This window comes from Crinia signifera, chromosome 6 (genome assembly GCF_055691185.1).
Source record: "Crinia signifera chromosome 6, ASM5569118v1, whole genome shotgun sequence".
Lineage (NCBI taxonomy): Eukaryota > Metazoa > Chordata > Amphibia > Anura > Myobatrachidae > Crinia > Crinia signifera.
In genome coordinates this window covers 60,480,788-60,507,104 of record NC_139222.1, presented here as the reverse complement: position 1 = coordinate 60,507,104, position 26,317 = coordinate 60,480,788, and the positions used below count along the sequence as shown (strand labels likewise).

At 44.7% G+C, this 26,317-nt stretch overlaps 1 long non-coding RNA gene, 5 other non-coding genes and 1 pseudogene across 6 annotated transcripts in view; 1 reads left to right on the top strand and 6 right to left on the bottom strand.

Annotated features, from left to right (window-relative positions):
* LOC146007653 (uncharacterized) overlaps positions 1-12,161 on the top strand; it is a 45,712-nt gene extending 33,551 nt beyond the window's left edge. Inside the window, exons 3-6 of the long non-coding RNA XR_014444374.1 lie at positions 318-453; positions 8,706-8,792; positions 11,532-11,599; positions 12,073-12,161. This is a non-coding gene — a long non-coding RNA (uncharacterized LOC146007653). The remainder of the gene's footprint in view (positions 1-317; positions 454-8,705; positions 8,793-11,531; positions 11,600-12,072) is intronic.
* Positions 12,162-23,557: 11,396 nt separating this feature from the next.
* Positions 23,558-23,676, bottom strand: LOC146015475 (5S ribosomal RNA). Its single transcript, XR_014448396.1, has one exon. It is a non-coding gene; the product is annotated as a 5S ribosomal RNA (ribosomal RNA).
* A 345-nt stretch (positions 23,677-24,021) lies between these two features.
* Positions 24,022-24,140, bottom strand: LOC146017371 (5S ribosomal RNA). The gene has a single exon (XR_014450246.1). It is a non-coding gene; the product is annotated as a 5S ribosomal RNA (ribosomal RNA).
* A 345-nt stretch (positions 24,141-24,485) lies between these two features.
* Positions 24,486-24,604, bottom strand: LOC146010356 (5S ribosomal RNA; annotated as a pseudogene).
* Positions 24,605-24,949: 345 nt separating this feature from the next.
* LOC146015284 (5S ribosomal RNA) lies at positions 24,950-25,068 on the bottom strand. The gene has a single exon (XR_014448210.1). It is a non-coding gene; the product is annotated as a 5S ribosomal RNA (ribosomal RNA).
* A 346-nt stretch (positions 25,069-25,414) lies between these two features.
* Positions 25,415-25,533, bottom strand: LOC146017311 (5S ribosomal RNA). The gene has a single exon (XR_014450189.1). It is a non-coding gene; the product is annotated as a 5S ribosomal RNA (ribosomal RNA).
* Positions 25,534-25,878: 345 nt separating this feature from the next.
* Positions 25,879-25,997, bottom strand: LOC146013612 (5S ribosomal RNA). Its single transcript, XR_014446585.1, has one exon. It is a non-coding gene; the product is annotated as a 5S ribosomal RNA (ribosomal RNA).
* Between the last annotated feature and the right edge of the window lie 320 nt (positions 25,998-26,317).

Sequence of the window (26,317 nt, the reverse complement as noted above, 5' to 3'; positions counted from 1 at the left end):
AACGTGACCAGTAGTGTATGTCAGTGGTACAGTGACTCCTGCAGCAGGCATTGATCTGGCTTGGAGTTTCCTTCACTTATTTGTGTGTGTCAGGGAGCCAGTAATGTAATCTGACGTATGTAACTACGTATAGCTTCCCCATGTACAGCTACATGACCGCTCGTAGAACAACTACATGGCTGATACTAGAGAATGGGGGTTCTGTATAAATAACAGACGCTGACACATTGTTCATGGCCTCTTTGTTACCTAGTGCTGAATGCTAAGTATGTTCTCACACTCACCTCTTCAATGATGTTTCTTGTATTCGGGCACAGATGACAGCCCGCCAAAGCCGAGATGCGGCACTCCTCGGGGGATTTTCCTGTTGACATCTGGAATAGCACCACACCGAAGGAGTACCAATCCACTCCCGCATTATATCTGTCTCCCATGATGATCTGTCATTAAAAGGTAAGAAGTTCACTACATTACACTTCATAAACAGGACAGCAGATCTGGGCACAATACGCCTGCCATCAGATGTTACACTGACAAATAATTCCATACATGTGAGATGAATGAGAAATCAGATCATGTTTATCATATATAGGCATACTGGGCACACAGTTCCCAGGACAGACATGCTGGGCACACAGTTCCCTGGACCGACATGCTGGGCACACAGTTCCCAGGACCGACACTGGGCACACCATTACCAGGTTAGACATGCTGGGAACACCATTACCAGGTCAGACATGCTGGGAACACCATTACCAGGTCAGACACGCTCGGCACACCATTACCAGGTCAGACACGCTGGGCACACCATTACCAGGTCAGACATGCTGGGAACACCATTACCAGGTCAGACATGCTGGGAACACCATTACCAGGTCAGACATGCTGGGAACACCATTACCAGGTCAGACATGCTGGGAACACCATTACCAGGTCAGACATGCTGGGAACACCATTACCAGGTCAGACACGCTGGGAGCACCATTACCGGGACAGACACGCTGGGAACACCATTACCAGGTCAGACACGCTGGGAGCACCATTACTGGGACAGACATGCTGGGTACACCATTACCGTGACAGACACACTGGGAACACCATTACCGGGACAGACACGCTGGGCACACCATTACCGGGACAGACACACTGGGTACACCATTATCGGGACAGACACGCTGGGAGCACCATTACCGGGACAGACACACTGGGAACACCATTACCGGGACAGACACGCTGGGAACACCATTACCGGGACAGACACACTGGGTAAACCATTACCGGCACAGATATGCTGGGAACACCATTACCGGGACAGACACACTGGGAACACCATTACCGGGACAGACACGCTGGGTACATAATGGGAATAGAAATTTAATTAATTTATGTACAGATTAATTCTGGGGCTTTGGTAGTAAGAATGGAAATGTGACATTGTCTCCTCCATATCCACCTTATCACATAGCCCCTCAAATTTATTATAGCCTCACCTCTGGGGCAATGTAGCCACGTGTTCCAGCGTAGCCAGAGGCTCTGGGTTTGTTCTCGATCGCCAGCCCGAAGTCGGTGATTTTAATATGGCCGTCATGAAGCAGGATGTTCTCTGGTTTGATGTCTCTGTAAAAGGAACAATAAGTATTTTGTCATTAAGTACTTGTTTGCATACATCATAAGTGTCTAAGGCTGCAGATACGTCCTCAGACACATATTAAGGCAAAGTCTCCTGGTGCGTCTTAGGTGCATTGTGTTGCGAATAAGAAGTGTTTGCTGGCAGATGCTGGATGCTGGCAGAGTTGCTGTCCTTCCTGTATATTTGCACTTGCATGCATATAATCTTATAATCAGATCCACATATACACCGCTAGCATTGCTCCCAATGTCTGAGATTGACTTGAGTTGTCTCAATTTGCTGGCTCTGCCCTGATGCCATGATTGGGACTGCATTATCCCAGGTGTCTGGCAGTTGAGATGTATTTCCCTGTGGCCCAGATAGAAGTGGGTGTGGTAGTGACAGGGTGGTAGGAGGGGCTTTGGAGGGATGTAATGGTCAGGCTAGAGCTGCACACAAAGGGGTGTATATATATATAGGAATCCCAAATTATCTTTTCTTCTATGTTTATTTAAATGAGGAAAGAAAGAAAGTTACCGATGGATGAAGCCCATCCTGTGGAAGTACTGGAGACCGGACACGATCTCGGCAGCGAAGACTCTGTTATAGAAGAAATGTAACAACATTGTAATATCCCAAATCAGCCATTGTGTATGGGCAGGATAGAGAGATACAGTGTGGGATGGGGAACAGTGTAAGAGCTGTAGAACACGAAAGGAAGACAAATACGGGTAGAATAGAATTCTAGCAGGAAGAGACAAATTGATGGACGTCCAACAAGGAATCCTGGTACTTATGTATTATCTGGACTCCCATGTTAAATGCACCCCATTTTTTCATACCCCTACTATCCAACTACGCATGGAGTTGATTTTCTATAGTGTGGCGAGCGCAGCGAGCCACCGTGCCCGAAGCGTGGCGAGCGCAGCGAGCCCCGCGAGGGGACGCGGTCTCATAAGAAAAACGGGAGTCCAGATATTACATAAGTACCGGAATCCTATATCACACAGAGTTATACACCAGATTATGCATAGATCGTACGTTGTAGCCGTAGACTCAAGACGCCCTCTTGATTGCAGCAGGTCAAACAGGTCTCCACCGCTGGCGTAGTCCATGACGAATGCCAAGACGTCTTCATTCTGGAAGGTCAGAAGTCCATGTGCTAAGAAGGGGCTCCCAGATGTTGATTGCAGGGCTCTGGTCTCCATCCACGCCTTCAGTTCTTCTCTATCTGACAGTCCGTTGTTGTTCAAGAGTTTAATGGCGACATCCGTCTTGGTCATGTTGTCGTGCGCCAGCAGGACCACTCCGTATGTGCCTCGGCCTAACTCCCGACGGATGTCATATCTCTCCAGGAATTGAGATTCGTCCTCGGGGCAGTCTGGCGGTGAGATGCTGCTTGGTCCTTGCGGAGTAAAATAATAGATTAGGAATTTATTATTCAACAGATAAGGAGATAGGGCACGATTCAAACTTACAGCGTAGCACACTATAGGGTTTTACAAAGCTACTTCTAGCTAATCGGAACCACCAGGCCTCATTGAACAGTAAGCCCAAGCTCCTGAATACACCTTTAATTAAGTATTCCTACGTGGGGCACTCCAGCCTCTCTGCCCTTCTCCTGTCTGGTCCGGTCTCTCTGCCCTTCCCCTGCCTGGTCCGGCCTCTCTGCCCTTCCCCTGCCTGGTCCGGCCTCTCTGCCCTTCCCCTGTCTCGTCCAGACTCTCTGCCCTTCCCCTGTCTGGTCCGGCCTCTCTGCCCTTACACTGTCTGGTCTGGCCTCTCTGCCCTTCCCCTGTCTGGTTCAGTCTCTCTGCTCTATCCCTGCGTGGTTTGGACTCTCGGGCTCTGTCTGATCCAGGCTCTCTACCCTTCCCTTGTTCCCTTGCAGTGCCTTAGCCCTTCCCTCTGCTTATGTAGGCTTTCTGTCCTTCTACACCTACCACCAATGTTTTCTATGTGCCCCCAGACTTCAGACACAGTATTGCCCTGCACCTTGATCACTTTTGAGTTTAATCATTTTGTTGCGTAACTGAATAGTGCCTATTTAATATTGTAGGAATGAAGCATGTGCATTTATGTGTTGTAAGGAACTGTTAGTGATGCATTCTCATGCAAATTTAAGCAGGTAAATTATTGCTAGTGATCAAAAGGATTGCCTGGGGTTCTAGTGACCAAGCCAATTCCTCTGAGCTAATCCTGTAGTTACTGGCCATACCGTTCTGGCACTAATCACATTGCCTGTAGTACATTTGTAATGGCATTGAGCTACAATAGATGCCAACCATTACATTTGCCTGATGGGCCCTTCATGTCCAAGTTTGACACGGGATATAATGCGTTTTGTTGTCCTATAAACAGCCTGAAAGGGTTTGCATCTGTATTCCTATATGTGAAATTCATGTTAACATACATTACTTTAGATTAAATATCTAATAATAGATTAAATATCTAATAATAGATTAAATATCCAAGTCCATAATTAAATGAAGGGAAAAAACCGCCATGACACCATGGCGGGGGATTTACTAAGATGTGTATTCTACTTCACATGTGATGTTGCTATGGGCAACCAATCAGATCCTGTCTTCTAGAGGATGCTAAATAAATAAGAAGTAGATTCTGATTGGTTGCCCATAGCAACATCACATGTGAAGTAGCATACACATCTTAGTAAATTTCCCCCCATGAGTCATTACACCGGGTGACACCAGCCCTACATTCTTCAGTTATCACCATGGCTGTCTTCCCCAGGGGGGTTGGGCTGTCACGTATAAATGCAGGCACCGCCATCCTGGGTATTACCACCTTTAGTGCCAGTAAACCTAGAGCTATTCTGTAAACCCCCTGATATTTGGGTGTGGGGTTAATAAAGTAATAATAATAGTAATGTTAGGATTAGGCTAGGTAAAGGTAGAAGAACATTCATACTGTGTTTTCATTGTGTAAATGACACTGCGAATGCCGGCATATGCCTGTCACCAAACTGAGCTATACTGTAGGTTACAGCACCTTTGTAGTTGTGCACCTTTCTCCATAAATATTACAGTAGTTTTACTAATCCTTTTTTTTGAGACTGTCTTTATCTGAATAACTGTAGTAACCAATGAAATGAATATAAATTACATATAAAACATTATTAATATTTTTTTTATATAAACAATATTCAACTTTGCCAGTGTGAAAATGAACTACAGTGCAAGGACATCCAACTACATTTCCGCTTACCTGGTCTTGGCTGATCTTCATCCGGGTCTTTAGCCTCGCTTGCTGCTCTCTTTCTCTCTTCCAGCGATTCCTCCTCTCTGGATTTTCTTGATGAAGTGTTCTTCACTGTCTTCTGGTCTTTTTCCTGCATCTTGCTGCTGGACTCCTCAGGTGCTTCCTTTTCAGGCTTTCTTGATGTCTCCTTCCTGCACCTCTTCTTTCCGGCCATCTCCTCTGTGTTCTGGTCTGTCTTCTGTATCTTGCCCCTGGGTTCCTCCTCAGGTGCTTCCTTTTCAGGCCTTCTTGAGGTCTCCTTCCTTCTCCTCTTCTTCCCGACCATCTCCTCCATCTTCTGATCCGGCTCCTGCATCTTCCGACGGGTACACCTGATCCAATATGTGAACTTACCTCTGCTGATCTGGCTCCTGCGTCTTTCGACGGGTACACCTGATCCAATCAGTCGACTTACCTCTCCTGATCCGGCTCCTGCGTCTTCTGACGGGTACACCTGATCCAATAAGTTGATTTACCTCTCCTGATCTGGCTCCTGCGTCTTCCGACGGGTACACCTGATCCAATTGGTCAATTTACCTTTCCTGATCTGGCTCCTGCGTCTTCCGACGGGTACACCTGATCCAATTGGTCAATTTACCTTTCCTGATCTGGCTCCTGCGTCTTCCGACGGGTACACCTGATCCAATTGGTCAATTTACCTTTCCTGATCTGGCTCCTGCGTCTTCCGACGGGTACACCTGATCCAATTGGTCAATTTACCTTTCCTGATCTGGCTCCTGCGTCTTCCGACGGGTACACCTGATCCAATAAGTCGATTTACCTCTCCTGATCTGGCTCCTGCGTCTTCCGACGGGTACACCTGATCCAATTGGTCAATTTACCTTTCCTGATCTGGCTCCTGCGTCTTCCGACGGGTACACCTGATCCAATTGGTCAATTTACCTTTCCTGATCTGGCTCCTGCGTCTTCCGACGGGTACACCTGATCCAATAAGTCGATTTACCTCTCCTGATCTGGCTCCTGCGTCTTCAGACGGGTACACCTGATCCACTAAGTCGATTTACCTCTCCTGATCTGGCTCCTGCGTCTTCAGACGGGTACACCTGATCCACTAAGTCGATTTACCTCTCCTGATCTGGCTCCTGCGTCTTCCGACGGGTACACCTGATCCAATAAGTTGATTTACCTCTCCTGATCTGGCTCCTGCGTCTTCCGACGGGTACACCTGATCCAATTGGTCAATTTACCTTTCCTGATCTGGCTCCTGCGTCTTCCGACGGGTACACCTGATCCAATTGGTCAATTTACCTTTCCTGATCTGGCTCCTGCGTCTTCCGACGGGTACACCTGATCCAATAAGTCGATTTACCTCTCCTGATCTGGCTCCTGCGTCTTCCGACGGGTACACCTGATCCAATAAGTTTACTTACTTCTCCTGATCGGGCTCCTGCGTCTACTGACGGGTACACCTGATCCAATAAGTTTACTTACCTCTCCTGATTCGGCTCCTGCGTCTTACGACGGGTTCACCTGACCCAGTAATTGGCTTTCTGTCTCCTGAAATCGCTTTTTCTCCCCTTCTCAATCCTCTGCTTGGGCTCCTGCTTCCTCCTCTGATGCTGTCTGCTGCAGAGATGCCAGTTGGAAAATAACTGCCACTCTCAGCTATGAAAGTGTATAGCTTGGGTCATGTGACCAGCTTGCTGCTCTCCCATATACACTCTATAGTATCCATGCTAATGGGCCTAATTTTATTTTTAGGATTTCTAAGTTGCTATAACTTACCCTGTTAATGTTATTTGTGCCTAATTTCAGTGAAATCCTATGTACATGTTCCTAATTTATAATCTAACTGCAGGAAAGGAACATTAAATGTACATAAATGTATGGCTGTAACTATTTCACCAACATAATACAATAGAATACAGCCCTCCGGGGTAGTGATAATCAGGTGCCTATGTTTTTTCACTTTTAAATACATCTACTAAAATATCTGTTTTATAGGGATGGCCGTTGTTGCCATTGCCATCGATAGTGCTAAACTATGCAATGATGACCATCAATATTTTCACATATCGATGGTCATCCATTGTGTTTGATTGATTGGCCTGTGGGCCAATCAAAACACGGGGGACATGGCTTCGCTGGTGTCAGGGGGCAGAGCTATGCTCTGTGTCCCGGGGCTTTGAAAAAATAAAGCAAACATCGTTTTACTGTTCCATCGATGGAGGGAAAGCATCTGGTTCTCCCCCATCGATGGCTAAAGTATTCGACATTGGCCATGAACCATCGATGATTTCGAATCATCGATCGTGAATGGCCATCCCTACTGTTTTACTTTTGTCTGTATTGACATGTGAGAGGGGAGTTAGGGATGGGAGTGGGGGAATAACAGATCCCCCAGCACGACCCCTTCCATCAGGTACAAGAGGATCTGCTCTTGGGCTTCCCCCTGTTTATGATTGTAGTCACCTGTGTTGAACTAGATAATTGATGAGAAAGCTGTTTCACTGCAGGTAACCACCTGGGAAGTCCGGGAGCAGAGCTTTCTGTACCTGATGGAAGGGTCCTATTGGACGGTCTGGGTACAAGTGTATAGTGTTCTTCCTGTAAGTGGGAAAGTGCTGCGTAAGCGGATAGCCTTTGGTGACCAGTGAGCCAGTCAGAGGGCTTTGTGTCTGACTGAAGTGATTTGGCATAGATGGATTATTGAGAGATATTTTATATAACACATATAACACATCACCATCTCTACACTTAGGCCCTGATTCTGGTTGACTCGGTAAGCTGTGAAACTCGCAGCGTACCGAGTCCCAGAGGGCCTGCCCCTGCCAAATCGCCACCGTATCACCTTGCAACCATGCGAGGGGAAGTGTCACGAATACACATACCCTCTCATGTGCCCGCAGCAGGAGAAATCATTTGATGATCACCGACCATCGATTGACTGATCCAGGCCACGCAAATATAAGTCAGTGGCCGGCCGGAACCAGGACGGACGGCTGACGTCATCTGCCTGCCCGACGTCATGTGACGTCAGCCGTCCAACCCTGGCACACCACCTGCTGCACGCAATCCCATAGGGACGGCCATGAAATGCTGAGCGTTCCCATGGTGGACACCCTACTCTGCTGCCCCACTCCCCTGGCCCACATTGGTCAGTGTGAACTGATCAGTCGCTGAGTTCAGTCGCCCAGGGACCCTGCACATGCGCATAATTCATTATGCGCATGCACGAAAAAAAAACATTGCTGGACCACGTGGGGGTGCAAATGAACAATATGACCCCCTTACTGTAACATTCATTTCTTATAGAGGAGCATTGCTTCCCATTTCCAGTTCTTGGGACAAGCTAACGTCGCCCAATTTACAGGTCTCCTCACAGAAACACAAGTGAAATCCTAAGAATCATCTGTAGATATTTTATAATGTGTCAGTGAGTAATGAATATGCCTGTGCTCCAGCAAGGACATATGGAAAACATGCACTGCCAGTGTATGCAGAGGACTAGATCTGAAAACACTATAGTACAGTGATTGTGCGCCCCTCTGTCCCTGTTTCCCATTTCCACATATAAAATGCTGAAAGGGTGTTTCTTACAAAAATCCATGAAAAAAAGATGATAAATTGGTTAAAAATGTATTTTATTATTACATTTAAAGCAGTTGGGAAGAGTGAGGTAGAAAGTATTTTTAAGTCCGAGATCTTAGTCACCTTTCTCTGATGGTGGCAATAAGTGAGTTTCTGTTGCCCCAATAATAGGTAATAGACAATCCACCTTATTGCTACATGTTAGTAACTAGACCCCTAGGTTGTGCACTATAGTCAGTATTGTGTGAATAGTGCAGTAATAACCTTTATCTATGTTACCCAGGTCTACACGAGTACAACGGGTGAGCAGCCGGCCACCTATGTGTACACCGAATATGTGCTGCACCTGGACCTGTTCATTATATCAGAGGTGAGTTACATAGTTACATAGTAGGTAAGGTTGAAAAAAGACCTGCGTCCATCTAGTTCAACCTGGTATAGATATCCATTGCTGATTTGGTAGGTTCTGGTATTTTACAGACAAATTATATTTCTTATTTGTACCCATGGATGTTTTTCTCCAGTAAATGTTTGTCCAACTTTGCCTTGAACGCATTTAATGAGCCAGCCGTTACCACCTCTCTGGGAAGAGAGTTCCAGAGTTTGACTGTTCTGACCGTAAAGAAATTCTTTCTACTAGCTGAATTAAATCTTTTTTTTTCTAATCTATACTCATGCCCTCGCGTCCTAGATTCCTTTCTAGTAGAAAATAGGGTGTGTGACAGTTCCTTATATTGGCCCTTGATATACTTGTACATGTTGAGCATGTCCCCCCTTAAACGTCTCTTTTCTAATGTAAATAGTCCCAAATTGCTTAATCTCTCCCCGTAGCTTAAATTCTCCATTCCCCTAATAAGCTTTGTTGCTCGCCTTTGGACTTTTTCTAATTCTATGATGTCCTTTTTATAGTGTGGGGCCCAGAACTGTACTCCGTACTCTAGGTGAGGTCTCACCAATGCTTTATATAGTGGCATAATTACCCTTGAGTTCCTAGTTTCCATTCCCCTCTTAATACATGCCAGAATTTTGTTGGCCTTTTTTGTAGCTACATTACAATGGGCACTACATCCTAGATTGCTGTCTATTTGGACTCCTAGATCCTTTTCAAGTATGGAATTACCCAGTTCCTCTCCGCTAAGGTTGTAACTTGCACACTGGTTGTGTCTCCCAAGGTGCATAACCTTACATTTATCTACATTGAACCTCATCTTCCATTTTTTTGCCCACTCATCTAGAATTGCAAGATCATTTTGAAGCATGGTGACATCTTCTGGTGATTTGATGACTTTGCTAAGTTTTGTATCGTCCGCAAAGATGGATACATTGCTGAGTAACCCTATCCCAATATCGTTAATAAAAATGTTAAACAAAATGGGCCCCAAAACCGAACCCTGGGGCACTCCACTTAGTACCGGTATCATATCTGATATGGCACCATTCACAACCACTCTTTGTTCTCTATTACATAGCCAATTCCCTACCCATCTGCAGATATTTTCACCCAATCCTAGGTTCTCCATTTTATTAATCAATCTCTTGTGTGGGACAGTATCAAATGCTTTAGCGAAATCTAGGAAAATCACATCTACAGCATTTCCATTATCGAGGTTTTTTTATCGAGTTGTTAGGTAACATATAGGTTTTCTGTGTCCTTCTTCCCTCCTGTCTCCTTACCCCTCACAGCCATTAACCTGGGGCAGAGGGAGAGTGTGTGAGATCTGTAGAGAGAGATGACGACCATGAGCACAGACAGATAAAGAGGCCTGATTCAGTCCTGTTCGCTAAGCTGCATATACTTCCAGCCTAGCGAACAGGTAAGCGCCGGCTGTCGGACAGATCAAAAATAAATAGGAGCCGTCTGTGGCGGATATGATACTGAGACCTGCCAATGCAATGGGTAAGGAAGATCAGTCAAAGACAAAATGAAAATCAGTGACAACAATTGTTTCCCCTACAAACAATACATTTTTATTTCGTTGATTTTCTTCTGCAAAAGTGTGTACCAGCCAGGATTATTGAGCCAGCAATTGGGGTGTTGCAGAGTCAGGGGGGGAATTCATGTGTTCCGTCTGCTGCCTGCTTATGCCGACAAGTGTGTCCAGTCTCTCTCTGCCCCAACTCTCTCTCTCTCTCTCTCTCTCTCTGGACGGAATGTACAAAGCATTGGCGGTACATCCCACTGACCATCGCATATGTAGATGATGTAGTTTGGAATGTCCATTCGGTTTCTTGCCTGCTCCCCCTAATAGTTCACTTCATCAGAGCATCAAGTGCTGTCACGCACCGGAGGATGTTTCTCCTCCATGAAAGTGGCATGGGCGTCTCTATGAAATGCTGGGCATTCCCATGGGAACGCAGCCAGGCCGATGCCTACTTGGGGTTCTCTATGCTTAACCATTGTTTCTGCCAGGGCTACACTATTCTTGCACCCATTAATAAGCAGTATGGCCCTTATTCTGGTTGGCTGGCAAAGCAGTGTTATTTTGCTTCTTTGTGAGCTTTGTAGCACCGCCCAAATGCCCACACCCCGCTATTCGCATATTTTCCCAAAATCATTCGATGGTCGATTTCTGAAGCGCTCACTCCCTGGTGACTTTATTTAGTGGCACCCTGCTCCGTGAACATTGTGGGCAGTTGATATTCGTGACGTCTGCTGCCGGCCCCCGGAAGGCAAGTAGCCACCCCCGTTCACTTGCTGATGCCCAGCATTTCCTGGGTGCATCCAATATTTTTGTGAGTACGCCCAGGAAACCCTGCGAAGGCCCCCTGCCCGCCTACTGTATGCCCACCCCGCTACGAGCACCTCGGAGACTATGCAAATCTCCGAGGACGCCCGCAGAGAAGAACGACTGATTAGATGTTTTCTTAAAGTAAACAAATGTATTCTACAATTCTACTGTATTATGTTACAACCAATGAACATTCTTATTGTACTCGTAATTAATCACTTTAAATTGAACACATTCAAATATCTGTACCATTTAATAACTCTCTATTCAACCTTTTGCTGTAACACCTAAGTGCTTAAATATCTATATTATTGCGCAATAATATGCAAACAAACTTACAAATCTTAAACTCTAAATAAGCGCTTTTGCCCTTTTTTTAGCCCTGACCCAATGTTCACAGTTCCGTAAAGCTGCAAGCAACTCAGAGTATGCTAAAGTGCAGATGAAGGTAAGTTTTAGGCTGTTCAACAGAGCTGTCACTTAAGTTTCTATGCTCTGCTCCACACAAGGTGAAATGGTTCTCCCAAATATATCATAGACCATGGCCCCCCAGATGTTGTGAAACTACATGTTCCAACATGCATTGCCACATTTTTTTCCTATAAGAGCATGCCAAAACTGTCAGGGCATGCTGGGACATGTAGTTCCACAACATCTGGAGGGCCACAGGTTGAAGACCTGTGTCATAGACCATTGTAAGTCTCCGGCCTGTGCTGAGCACCCTAGGACTAGCTAGACAGCATATGGCAAGGGTCCTAAAGCTGCCAGATTCCTGCTATGGTACCATAGACCCTGGCTGCTACAGGCATTTGCAATAGCATGATCAGAGACTATAAGCTGCTAATAAAATGTAGTATTATATGTATGTACTCCTGGTAGTAAATGTAATGGGAGTTGATGGAAACTTTTTCTCTCCCCCAGGTCTCTGGAGCGTGTACCCAGCCGATCCCATCATCGTACCACTTATGGTCTCTCCAGTTGTTTCCCTCCCAGGATTTCACCTTTCACCTGCAGGTGTCACCTCCGGTAAGCTGTTCCGATCTACTCACCAGTGTCCTTAGTGCATTTACAACCAATACGCAGCCATCGGCTTGGGTTACACTGCGCCTGTCTTCCCAGAATCCAGACACCGATTATACTACATTGCCAGTATTAGTGTAAGGTCATTAGGCAATTAATGCGCCTTCTAGCACCTGACATCCCCCTCTATTGTCTGATACTTGTGCAGTGTTCATGCCTCATACGCAGGAGTCTTCTCTAACTGTCCCTCTTTCTGTCTCTCAGGGAGCAGCAGGATGCTATGACACTTCTCTGGATCCTTCACAAGTTACAGACTATTATTTCAGTTTTTACCGACTCTGAGAATGACGCGCTCGTTGAACAGCTGGGGAAAAAAAAACAAATTTTTCCTTTTTTTTTTCCCGTTGGGCACAGAAAACGTGCCCGTGCCCCTCCCCCTCCATGCCCCCCAGACTGCGGGCAGTCGCGGGGTGACCCAAACCCCTCACTGGATGTGCAACACTGGACCAAACCAAGCAGCACTGGAATCAACTGGGCACAACTGGAAATCAGTAAACCATCACACTGGAGACACAGGGAACTATCCCCACGCAAGAAAAATGTGATTGATTTTCTGTATGTTAAATGTTATGTATGATTCTATTACAAACCTTCCCTTTATCTGTGACCCTCTCAATCCTTGATTGAAGTTACCAGGAAGACCCCATCTCCGATTGTTGTTAACCATCTCCGCAAGCTGTGTAGCTCAGCAGTCTGACCTGTTAGCTGCTGCCACTAAGCCAGAGGCTGCACAAGCCGTTTTACGTTACTGAGATATCTTTGTGCTCTATTGTATTTTATGTGAATCCTTTTTTTTTTGGTTCTTGTTTGTTTTGTATTTAATTCTCACCACAAAAGTGCACTTAATCTTAACATGGCTTGTGCCTCAAAAAGAAGGGGGGCAGTGATTAGTGCCAGATGGTGAATCAGCGCTCCCTAAACTGGGCACACGGCGCGCCAGCGCTGTGCAAACAGATGAAGTGGTGACTTTATTATTACGGACCCAGATACCAGACCCCCGATCGGTCTTTCTGACGTCATTTCTGCTCTTAATGTTACAATCCTGTAAGTATGGTTTTCTTACAGTTAATAAGACACTATCGTATTGTATCATTTTAACCCTTCCATGACTGGAGGTCCAGGCCTATAGTATTGGAAGGGTTAAACTGCCATTTTAGCTGGACCTATGAGCTCAAAGCATTTTTAATATTTGTTTTTATCAAATTTCCCAATTTGTATTTATATTTCCCTTGTTACTCTCCTTGCACTGTTATCCCCTTCCTCTTACCCTGTTCTTTGGGTCTGAAGTAAAAAAAAATATATATCTTGTCTGCATATAAATCCCCAAAATATAAATAATTATTTGTACTGTGACTGGTGTTTTGTGTTTTGTGACTGCAGAAACATTGATTTTGGAGGCCCTGTAGACGCACACCACATAACACTACAGATAAAGGGGTTATTCTGGTTGATCGAGTCCATCAAACCCGGTCTTGCGAATGGTGGCCCGGCCACCACCCATTCGCAAGGGCTATTCCCTCGCAGGGCCTGCAAATGGATGTTACACAGTAACATCCATACGTAGCCTACTGTAATCCACTCACATCATTCGATGGTTGGCGACCATCGAATGATGGCGAAGGTGCACGCATGTAAAAGTGACTCACACTTACATATGCGCGGATGCTCGGGAGTTAGCGGGCGGTCAGCTGACCCCCACAAGGGAGAATAGCCGCTGCCCGTCTGTCAGGGTTTTAGCAGTCGGGATTCCGACGTTGATGTAATTACTGTCGGAATCCTGACTGCCGCTCAGTCATCCGGCACCTATAAAGACAACCTGGTGCCACTGGGGAACAGAATATAAATCAGAAGCCACAGAATGTTGCTGGGACCCCTTACTGCGCCAAGCCATCACCCTGCCAGAATAAGCCTTGTAGGCTTGGGTTTGCTCTGCTTACCTGAACCAGTTGCTGCTGATGTTGTTGCTGTTGATTGTAGGTTACTATTATTCTTATTGCGTAGATTTTTGATAGACTTATACAATAATGAGTTTATCATATGTATGACCTTTGAGTATAAATAACCCTGTTCCAATATAAACAGGAGATTGTTATCTGATATAATACAATATTCATTTAATAATATGTATGGACAAACTCCCTTTCATTGAAATCACATTGGTCAGGTGGAGAATGTGAAGGAAAGGCCTGCTGATCAATGGGCAGCTTTCTGATTGGCTGCTGTATTTGATTGACAGATGGAAGCTGGCAGCTGATTTACTGTCTAGCCCAGGGGTTCCCAATCTTTTTTTAATCACGGCACCCCAGAGTATAAGAATTTTTTTCGAGGCACCCCTAGGCCAAATTTATTTTAATTAGATTGGATTTATATGCGATTCTTAGGGTCAGTTATGTGGAAAAGGGCAGGAATTGCTTCTATTTGTACACATTTTATGATTGGCAGCCACCAGCACTGGTTTTGCTTATAAATAATTAACCATTAATAATTTGAGTTGGTCCTGGACCACCAACCCAGGGCACCCCTGCATGTGTCCCGAGGCACCCCAGGGAGCCACGGCGCACAGTTTGGGAACCACTGGTCTAGCCTAAAGTGCTTTACACACCTCCCTGATGGTACCACTGGCTAAGACTCCACCTCAGCTCATTGGGTAATGAAAAATGTAGAACAATTGATGGATGAAAGCAGGCAGGCTGGCCATTTTGGGACGCTCATTGGACTTGTTTAATGCAATGCACCTTTGTATTTTCACATGCATTCGCTTCATGCTGTAACCACTGTGCATAAAAATTTGGAAACATGGCATACAGTGTATCATTTGGTGTCTAAGTCATGTTTCCCATGTTTTTCCTTCCCAGATACTAGCCCGTTTGAGTGTTTGGGGCACTTTTTAGCTAAAATCATCCTAGGGGGCCTAACTGCATATGCTAAAGCCTGCCTATTTTGAATGGTCTAGTGGCCCCTGCAACCTCCAAAAATATCAAAACTTACTTCCCCAATAACCTGCTAACTCACCCCTGAAATACATACTTATTCACCCTATTTTGTTAATTGGACTCATTTCTCATTTGAAATGCCAATTTTTGGGGGGCCAGAAATGTGCGTCTTTAAAAGGTGATTTCTACGATACTCCACTTTTGCGCGTCGGACCTCAACTTTTCCCGTAAACGCAGAAAAACCGCAATTTTCAGGAGAAACGAGACAGACATCCCCTCCCTCTGCCACCCACCCGCCCAACTGACAGCCAGCCATTAGACATGCACAGATAGTTCTGAGGGTCTGTCTGTGACGTCATAAAGGGCCTGCTGATCAATGGGCAGCTTTCTGATTGGCTGCTGTATTTGATTGACAGATGGAAGCTGGCAGCTGATTGGCTGTCTAGCCTAAACTGCTTTACACACCTCCCTGATGGTACCACTGGCTAAGACTCCACCTCAGCTCATTGGGTAATGAAAAATTTAGAACAATTGATGGATGAAAGCAGGCAGGCCGGCCATTTTGGGACGCTCATTGGACTTGTTTAATGCAATGCACCTTTGTATATTCACATGCATTCGCTTCATGCTGTAACCACTGTGCATAAAAATTTGGAAACATGGCATACAGTGTATCATTTGGTGTCTAAGTCATGTTTCCCATATTTTCCCTTCCCAGATACAAGCCCGTTTGAGTGTTTGGGGCACTTTTTAGCTAAAATCAGCCTGCAGGGCCTAACTGCATATGCTATAGCCTGCCTATTTTGAATGATGTAATTGCCCCTGCAACTTTCAAAAATATCAGGATTTACTTCCCCAATAACCTGCTAACTCACCCCTGAAATACATACTTATTCACCATATTTTGTTCATTGGACTCATTTCTCATTTGAAATGCCCATTTTTGGTCGGCCAGAAATGTGCGTCTTTAAAAGGTGATTTCTACGATACCCCACTTTTGCGCGTCGGACCTCAACTTTTCCCATAAACGCAGAAAAAACGCAATTTTCAGGAGAAACGAGACAGACATCCCCTCCCTCTGCCACCCACCCGCCCAACTGACAGCCAGCCATTAGACATGCACAGATAGTTCTGAGGGTCTGTCTGTGATGTCATAAAGGGCCTGCTGATCAATGGGCAGCTTTCTGATTGGCTGCTGTATTTGATTGACAGATGGAAGCTGGCAGCTGATTGGCTGTCTAGCCTAAAGTGCTTTACACACCTCCCTGATGGTACCACTGGCTAAGACTCCACCTCAGCTCATTGGGTAATGAAAAATTTAGAACAATTGATGGATGAAAGCAGGCAGGCCGGCCATTTTGGGACGCTCAGTGGACTTGTTTAATGCAATGCACCTTTGTATATTCACATGCATTCGCTTCATGCTGTAACCACTGTGCATAAAAATTTGGAAACATGGCATACAGTGTATCATTTGGTGTCTAAGTCATGTTTCCCATATTTTCCCTTCCCAGATACAAGCCCGTTTGAGTGTTTGGGGCACTTTTTAGCTAAAATCATCCTACAGGGCCTAACTGCATATGCTAAAGCCTGCCTATTTTGAATGGTGTAGTGGCCCCTGCAACCTCCAAAAATATCAGGACTTACTTCCCCATAACCTGCTAACTCACCCCTGAAATACATACTTATTCACCCTATTTTGTTAATTGGACTCATTTCTCATTTGAAATGCCGATTTTTGGGTGGCCAGAAATGTGCGTCTTTAAAAGGTGATTTCTACGATACCCCACTTTTGCGCGTCGGACCTCAACTTTTCCCGTAAACGCAGAAAAAACGCAATTTTCAGGAGAAACGAGACAGACATTACCTCCCTCTGCCACCCACCCGCCCAACTGACAGCCAGCCATTAGACATGCACAGATAGTTCTGAGGGTCTGTCTGTGATGTCATAAAGGGCCTGCTGATCAATGGGCAGCTTTCTGATTGGCTGCTGTATTTGATTGACAGATGGAAGCTGGCAGCTGATTGGCTGTCTAGCCTAAAGTGCTTTACACACCTCCCTGATGGTACCACTGGCTAAGACTCCACCTCAGCTCATTGGGTAATGAAAAATTTAGAACAATTGATGGATGAAAGCAGGCAGGCCGGCCATTTTGGGACGCTCATTGGACTTGTTTAATGCAATGCACCTTTGTATTTTCACATGCATTCGCTTCATGCTGTAACCACTGTGCATAAAAATTTGGAAACATGGCATACAGTGTATCATTTGGTGTCTAAGTCATGTTTCCCATATTTTCCCTTCCCAGATACTAGCCCGTTTGAGTGTTTGGGGCACTTTTTAGCTAAAATCATCCTACGGGGCCTAACTGCATATGCTAAAGCCTGCCTATTTTGAATGGTGTAGTGGCCCCTGCAACCTCCAAAAATATCAGGACTTACTTCCCCAATAACCTGCTAACTCACCCCTGAAATACATACTTATTGACCCTATTTTGTTAATTGGACTCATTTCTCATTTGAAATGCCGATTTTTGGGGGGCCAGAAATGTGCGTCTTTAAAAGGTGATTTCTACGATACCCCACTTTTGCGCGTCGGACCTCAACTTTTCCCGTAAACGCAGAAAAAACGCAATTTTCAGGAGAAACGAGACAGACATCCCCTCCCTCTGCCACCCACCCGCCCAACTGACAGCCAGCCATTAGACATGCACAGATAGTTCTGAGGGTCTGTCTGTGATGTCATAAAGGGCCTGCTGATCAATGGGCAGCTTTCTGATTGGCTGCTGTATTTGATTGACAGATGGAAGCTGGCAGCTGATTGGCTGTCTAGCCTAAAGTGCTTTACACACCTCCCTGATGGTACCACTGGCTAAGACTACACCTCAGCTCATTGGGTAATGAAAAATTTAGAACAATTGAAGGATGAAAGCAGGCAGGCCGGCCATTTTGGGACGCTCATTGGACTTGTTTAATGCAATGCACCTTTGTATATTCACATGCATTCGCTTCATGCTGTAACAACTGTGCATAAAAATTTGGAAACATGGCATACAGTGTATCATTTGGTGTCTAAGTCATGTTTCCCATATTTTCCCTTCCCAGATACAAGCCCGTTTGAGTGTTTGGGGCAATTTTTAGCTAAAATCATCCTACAGGGCCTAACTGCATATTCTAAAGCCTGCCTATTTTGAATGGTGTAGTGGCCCCTGCAACCTCCAAAAATATCAGGACTTACTTCCCCAATAACCTGCTAACTCACCCCTGAAATACATACTTATTCACCCAATTTTGTTCATTGGACTCATTTCTCATTTAAAATGCCCATTTTTGGGGGGCCAGAAATGTGCGTCTTTAACCCCTTACCGCCGCAGCCTGTTTTTGCCTTCCTGTCAGAGCCCTTTTTTTCAAATCTGACATGTATCACTTTATGTGGGGATAACTTTTTATTGCTTTTACTTATCCCAGTGATTTTGAGATTGTTTTCTCGTGACACATTGTACTTTAAGTTAGTGGTAAATTCTGGTCGATACAGTCTGTGTTTATTTGTGAAAAATACCAAAATGTCATAAAAAAATTGAAAATTTTGCAATTTGCAAAATGTTAAATTTTCTGCTTGTGAGACAAATAATCTGATTTTTTTAGGGACCAGTTCAGTTCTGATGTGACTTTGAGGGACTTGTATGTGAGACACCCCCATACATGATGCCATTTCAAAAACTGCACCCCTCACAGTATTCAAAACAGCATTTTGGAAGTTTGTTAACCCTTTAATGTTTCACAGGAATAAAAACAAAGTGTAGGTGAAATTTCAAAATTTCATTTTTTTAGCAGATTTTAAATTTTAATACATTTTTCTAAGGAACACAGTAGATTTTACTATAGAAATGTGACTAAAAATTGATTCCCCCAATTCTTTTGTTTTCATAAATATCCTATATGTGGCCCTAGTGTGCACGTTGACCAAAACACAGGCTTCATAATAGAAGGAGCACCTACTTGATTTTGGAGCCTCCTTTTTATGAGATTTTTTTTTAGGCACCATGTAGGTTTCTAGGCACCATAAGATGCTAAAAGTTAGGAACCTCCCCCACAAGTGATCCCATTTTGCAAACTACACCCCTCAGGGAATTCATCTAGGGGTATAGTGTACATTTCAAACCCCCAGGGGTTTCACCAATTGTGGTACAACTGGGCTGTGAAAATGAAAAATTACATTTTTTTACACAAAAATGCAGTTCTGGCTCAAAATTTTTCAGTTTCACAAGGAATGAAGGAGACAAAGCACCCCAAAATCTGTGCCGCAATTTCTCCCGAGTACGGCAATGCCTCATATGTGACCAAAAAATACCATTTGGGTGCAGGGCAGGACTCAGAAGGGAAGGAGTGATATTTGGATTTTGCAGCACAGATTCTGGTGGAATGAATGGTGGGTGCTATGTCGCATTAGCAAGACCCCCGAAGCACCAATACAGTGGAACCCCCCCACAAGTGACCCCATTTTGCAAACTACACCCCTTAGGGAATTCATCTAGGGGTATAGTGTACATTTCAAACCCCCAGGGGTTTCACCAATTTTGGTACAACTGGGCTGTGAAAATGAAAAATTACATTTTTTTACACAAAAATGCAGTTCTGGCTCAAAATTTTTCAGTTTCACAAGGAATGAAGGAGACAAAGCACCCCAAAATCTGTGCCGCAATTTCTCCCGAGTACGGCAATGCCTCATATGTGACCAAAAAATACCATTTGGGTGCAGGGCAGGACTCAGAAGGGAAGGAGTGATATTTGGATTTTGCAGCACAGATTCTGGTGGAATGAATGGTGGGTGCTATGTCGCATTAGCAAGACCCCCGAAGCACCAATACAGTGGAACCCCCCCACAAGTGACCCCATTTTGCAAACTACACCCCTCAGGGAATTCATCTAGGGGTATAGTGTACATTTCAAACCCCCAGGGGTTTCACCAATTTTGGTACAACTGGGCTGTGAAAATGAAAAATTACATTTTTTTACACAAAAATGCAGTTCTGGCTCAAAATTTTTCATTTTCACAAGGAATGAAGGAGACAAAGCACCCCAAAATCTGTGCCGCAATTTCTCCCGAGTACGGAAATGCCTCATATGTGACCAAAAAATACCATTTGGGTGCATGGCAGGACTCAGAAGGGAAGGAGTGATATTTGGATTTTGCAGCACAGATTCTGGTGGAATGAATAGTGGGTGCTATGTCGCATTAGCAAGACCCCCGAAGCACGGTGAAATGATGAACCTAATAATCCATAGATGTGTGGTATATTTTAAAACACTCCTTCATACATAGGCCAGGTTTGTCGGGGCAAGTTTCACAGTGGAAAATAGTTTGCTTTCTTATTCCCTTTTTATAGCAAACTTTGCACCTTTTTTGTGTCCTGCCCTTTTTTCCAGTGGAGGGGATTTCGTTAGGAAAATGCTGCCCTGATACAATACGGGGGCCAGTACTAGAAGTACTGGGGCCCTCTGCCTGCTGGTTCCCAAATATTAGGCCCTTTATGACTTCCTCTTGAAAGTGCATAAATGTCCCCGTCTGGCTGGTAGAACGGAATAGTACGTAAGCATTATACAGTGCCATCTGGATGATATACACGGCCAGCTTCTTATACCATATTTTTGTTTTCCGCAGGGCACTGTACGGCTTCAGTACCTGATCTGAAAGATCCACTCCGCCCATGTACTTATTGTAATCTAGGATACAAATAGGTTTTGAGGTGTGGGTACTGGTACCTCGTACAGGGACGGAGGTGGTACTGTCTCCGTGAATTGTTGTCAGTATAAGGACATCCCTCTTGTCCTTATATTTGACCAACAACATATTTTCGGTGGATTGTGCCCTGCTTTCACCCTTTCTCAGTAATTGGGCAACGTGCGTTTTTGGGAGGCCTCTTTGGTTCTTGCGCACAGTACCGCAAGCTGCTGTACCTCTTGAACCAAGGGCCTTAAACAGGGGGATGCTGGTGTAAAAGTTATCCACATAGAGGTGATAACCCTTATCCAGGAATGGGTGCACTAAATCCCAGACAATCTTTCCACTAACACCTACGAGGGAGGGGGGGCATTCTGGCGGTTCAATTCTTGTGTCCTTCCCTTCATATACCCTAAACCTGTGGGTGTACCCTGAGGTACTTTCGCACAGCTTATACATTTTTATGCCATACCTTGCCCTCTTATTGGGAAGGTACTGGCGGAATTTAACCCTTCCTTTAAAATGTATAAGTGACTCGTCTACACAAATGAATTTTTCGGGGATGTACATCTCAGCAAATTTGGCGCTGAAATGATCAATGACCGGCCTGACTTTGAATAGCCGGTCAAAGGTGGGATCATCTCTGGGTGGGCACTGTGCATTATCGTTGTAATGCAAAAATTTAAGGATTGTCTCAAAACGAGTCCGGGTCATGGCCATACGATGAAGTGGGGTGCTGTACAGAACATCTGTACTCCAATAATGTCTAATTTCTGGCTTTTTAACTATGCCCATATGTAACACCAGACCCCAAAATGTCATCATCTCTACTGCATCTACAGGGGTCCACCTAGCAAATGATGACGTGGGGTTTTGAGCAATAAACTGCTGGGCATATAAATTACTTTGGTCCACCATTAAATTTATAAAATCATCAGAGAAAAATACTTTTAAAAAGTCAATTTCTTTGAGGCCTGTAGTATCAAATTGGATTCCTGGGTTGGCCAAAAACTCAGGAACCTGGGGCTCAAAATTGTCTGGTGGTGGGGTCCATACGGGATCAATCATTTGGGGGGGGGGTCTCAGCTGCTCTACGGGGGCGTCTTTGAGGGGGTCCCTCATCACTAGAGGAGGAAGAGGAGCTTAAGACGAATGCAAATTCATCGCTTACATCACTGGCTGTGTCAGAGGCAATAAGGGCATATGCCTCCTCCGCTGAAAACAGTCTTTGGGATGATTGGGACATTTTTATTATTTTTGTGTTTGTGTAATTGTAGTGTTTCAACACGTGTATAGTGTAGGGGGGGTACAAACTTTATTTCAACACGGGGGGTATGTAGTGTGTATGTAGTGCTTTAACACGTGTAAGTGCACTTAAGGGGCAGCAGCTTCAAGGCAGCTTTTGGTACAACCTTGAAGGGGTTAAAAGAAAAAAATTGAGCACAGATGTTGGTCAGTAACGTCCGTCACTGATCAGCGGCCACAGGACACCCACAAAATCACCGTGGGTGTAAACAAATTTAAAAAAAGACCCCACAGCACAATCAAAAAAAAAAATGTTTTAAAAAACTGCTGATCAGTCAAAGGCAACAGGAATTTGATCCAAAAAAAAAATTAGATCAACCCTGTGCCAAAAATGCTGATCAGTGATGTACGTCTGCACTGCAATCAGCCACAGGGGGCAGGAGAGACAAAATTATATTTTACTATGATGCTGCAGGCAGCAGGCAGCACGGATGCCACCACACCACCAACGCTGATCGAGGTCAGATAGGTCACATAGGGGGGCAGTTAATACTGATCAGCACAAATGGGGGGCAGGAAAAAAAGCAGTGCAGAGGGTTAAGCCCGTCTGCACTGCAATCAGCCACAGGGGGCAGGAGAGACAGAATTATATTTTACTATGATGCTGCAGCAGCAGAAGCAGGCAGCACGGATGCCCCCACACCACCAACGCTGATCGAGGTCAGATAGGGGGACAGTTAATACTGATCAGCACAAATGGGGGGCAGGAAAAAAAGCAGTGCAGAGGGTTAAGCCCGTCTGCACTGCAATCAGCCACAGGGGGCAGGAGAGACAAAATTATATTTTACTATGATGCTGCAGAAGCAGGCAGCAGGCAGCACGGATGCCACCACACCACCAACGCTGATCAAGGTCAGATAGGTCAGATAGGGGGACAGATGGGCACGGAGACCGCTCTGCACGCTGTTCCTGACCGGAATGGCGGCGGCAGGGCGGTCTCCGTTACTTTCACTGAGGTGCAATGGCTGTGATTGGTCTGTCGGTCCGACGGACCAATCACAGCCTTGGGGGCAGGTGGGGTGACCACCAGTGACCCCTTTACACCCGGTGGTGATTGGTGCTGTACTTAACAGCACCAATCACCACCGATCCCTGTGTCAACGAGCGCCGTTATTCGCCGGTACACAGAAAACGCTGCAATTGGTTGTTCACATTTGAACAGCCAATCGCAGCGATCGCCGATGGGGGGGGACAGCAGCCATCTCCCCTCTGTCACCGCGTCTATAGAGGCGGTGACACTTTAAATGCATGACGTACATTTATGCCATGCGTCGGGAAGTACATCCCGACCATGAGCATGTAGGTCAAATGTCGGGAAGGGGTTAAATAGCTAGAGAATAAAAACAATTTGCCAGTAATGTGAAAAAACCTACAGCACCTGGTGTTCCCATGTGGTCTCCCACCCAAGTACTAACCAGGCCCAACACTGCTTAGCTTCCAAGATCAGACGAGATTGGGCCTATCCAATGTGGTAGGGCTGTAGGTGAGATACAGGCACTTTTTTGCCCTCTTCTACTTCTATCACCAGGTAGGCTAATAAAAAAGTTTCCTAACTGTATTGGCTTACTGAAAAAAATCATGTGTTGGTAATGTAAAAAGACCTACAGGACATGATATTAGCAGGGGGTCTTAAATTAAACTACTAAAGAGGCTCAACACTGTTTAGCTGCCAAAAGCAGTTGGAATTGGGCCTAAACAGTGTGGTAAGTCTTTAGGTGATGGCTATTGTGTCTGTTTGACCTCTTCCAAATGTCTGTGCTGGCAATAAAAAGAAAAAGTTTCCAATTTAAATAGCTAGAGAATAAAAACAATTTGCCAGTAATGTGAAAAAACCTACAGCACCTGGTGTTCCCATGTGGTCTCCCACCCAAGTACTAACCAGGCCCAACACTGCTTAGCTTCCAAGATCAGACAAGATTGGGCCTATCCAATGTGGTATGGCTGTAGGGGAGATACAGGCACTTTTTTGCCCTCTTCTACTTCTATCACCAGGTAAGCTAATAAAAAAGTTTCCTAACGGTATTGGCTTACTGAAAAAAAACATGTGTTGGTAATGTAAAAAGACCTACAGGACATGATATTAGCAGGGGGTCTTAAATTAAACTACTAAAGAGCCTCAACACTGTTTAGCTGCCAAAAGCAGTTGGAATTGTGCCTAAACAGTGTGGTAAGTCTTTAGGTGATGGCTATTGTGTCTGTTTGACCTCTTCCAAATGTATGTGCTGGCAATAAAAAGAAAAAGTTTCCAATTTAAATAGCTAGAGAATAAAAACAATTTGCCAGTAATGTGAAAAAACCTACAGCACCAGATGTTCCCATGTGGTCTCCCACCCAAGTACTAACCAGGCCCAACACTGCTTAGCTTATAAGTTCAGATGAGATTGGGCCTATCCAATGTGGTATGGCTGTAGGTGAGATACAGGCACTTATTTGCCCTCTTCTACTTCTATCACCAGGTAAGCTAATAAAAAAGTTTCCTAACTGTATTGGCTTACTGAAAAAAATCATGTGTTGGTAATGTAAAAAGACCTACAGGACATGATATTAGCAGGGGGTCTTAAATTAAACTACTAAAGAGGCTCAACACTGTTTAGCTGCCAAAAGCAGTTGGAATTGAGCCTAAACAGTGTGGTAAGTCTTTAGGTGATGGATATTGTGTCTGTTTGACCTCTTTCAAATGTCTGTGCTGGCAATAAAAAGAAAAAGTTTCCAATTTAAATAGCTAGAGAATAAAAACAATTTGCCAGTAATGTGAAAAAACCTACAGCACCTGGTGTTCCCATGTGGTCTCCCACCCAAGTACTAACCAGGCCCAACACTGATTAGCTTCCAAGATCAGACGAGATTGGGCCTATCCAATGTGGTATGGCTGTAGGTGAGATACAGGCACTTTTTTGCCCTCTTCTACTTCTATCACCAGGTAAGCTAATAAAAAAGTTTCCTAACTGTATTGGCTTACTTAAAAAAAATCATGTGTTGGTAATGTAAAAAGACCTACAGGACATGATATTAGCAGGGGGTCTTAAATTAAACTACTAAAGAGCCTCAACACTGTTTAGCTGCCAAAAGCAGTTGGAATTGGGCCTAAACAGTGTGGTAAGTCTTTAGGTGATGGATATTGTGTCTGTTTTACCTCTTCCAAATGTCAGTGCTGGCAATAAAAAGAAAACGTTTCCAATTTAAATAGCTAGAGAATAAAAACAATTTGCCAGTAATGTGAAAAAACCTACAGCACCTGGTGTTCCCATGTGGTCTTCCACCCAAGTACTAACCAGGCCCAACACTGCTTAGCTTCCAAGATCAGACAAGATTGGGCCTATCCAATGTGGTATGGCTGTAGGTGAGATAGAGGCACTTTTTTGCCCTCTTCTACTTCTATCACCAGGTAAGCTAATAAAAAAGTTTCCTAACTGTATTGGCTTACTGAAAAAAATCATGTGTTGGTAATGTAAAAAGACCTACAGGACATGATATTAGCAGGGGGTCTTAAATTAAACTACAAAAGAGGCTCAACACTGTTTAGCTGCCAAAAGCAGTTGGAATTGAGCCTAAACAGTGTGGTAAGTCTTTAGGTGATGGATATTGTGTCTGTTTGACCTCTTCCAAATGTCTGTGCTGGCAATAAAAAGAAAAAGTTTCCAATTTAAATAGCTAGAGAATAAAAACAATTTGCCAGTAATGTGAAAAAACCTACAGCACCTGGTGTTCCCATGTGGTCTCCCACCCAAGTACTAACCAGGCCCAACACTGCTTAGCTTCCAAGATCAGACGAGATTGGGCCTATCCAATGTGGTATGGCTGTAGGTGAGATACAGGCACTTTTTTGCCCTCTTCTACTTCTATCACCAGGTAAGCTAATACAAAAGTTTCCTAACTGTATTGGCTTACTGAAAAAAATCATGTGTTGGTAATGTAAAAAGACCTACAGGACATGATATTAGCAGGGGGTCTTAAATTAAACTACTAAAGAGGCTCAACACTGTTTAGCTGCCAAAAGCAGTTGGAATTGTGCCTAAACAGTGTGGTAAGTCTTTAGGTGATGGCTATTGTGTCTGTTTGACCTCTTCCAAATGTCTGTGCTGGCAATAAAAAGAAAAAGTTTCCAATTTAAATAGCTAGAGAATAA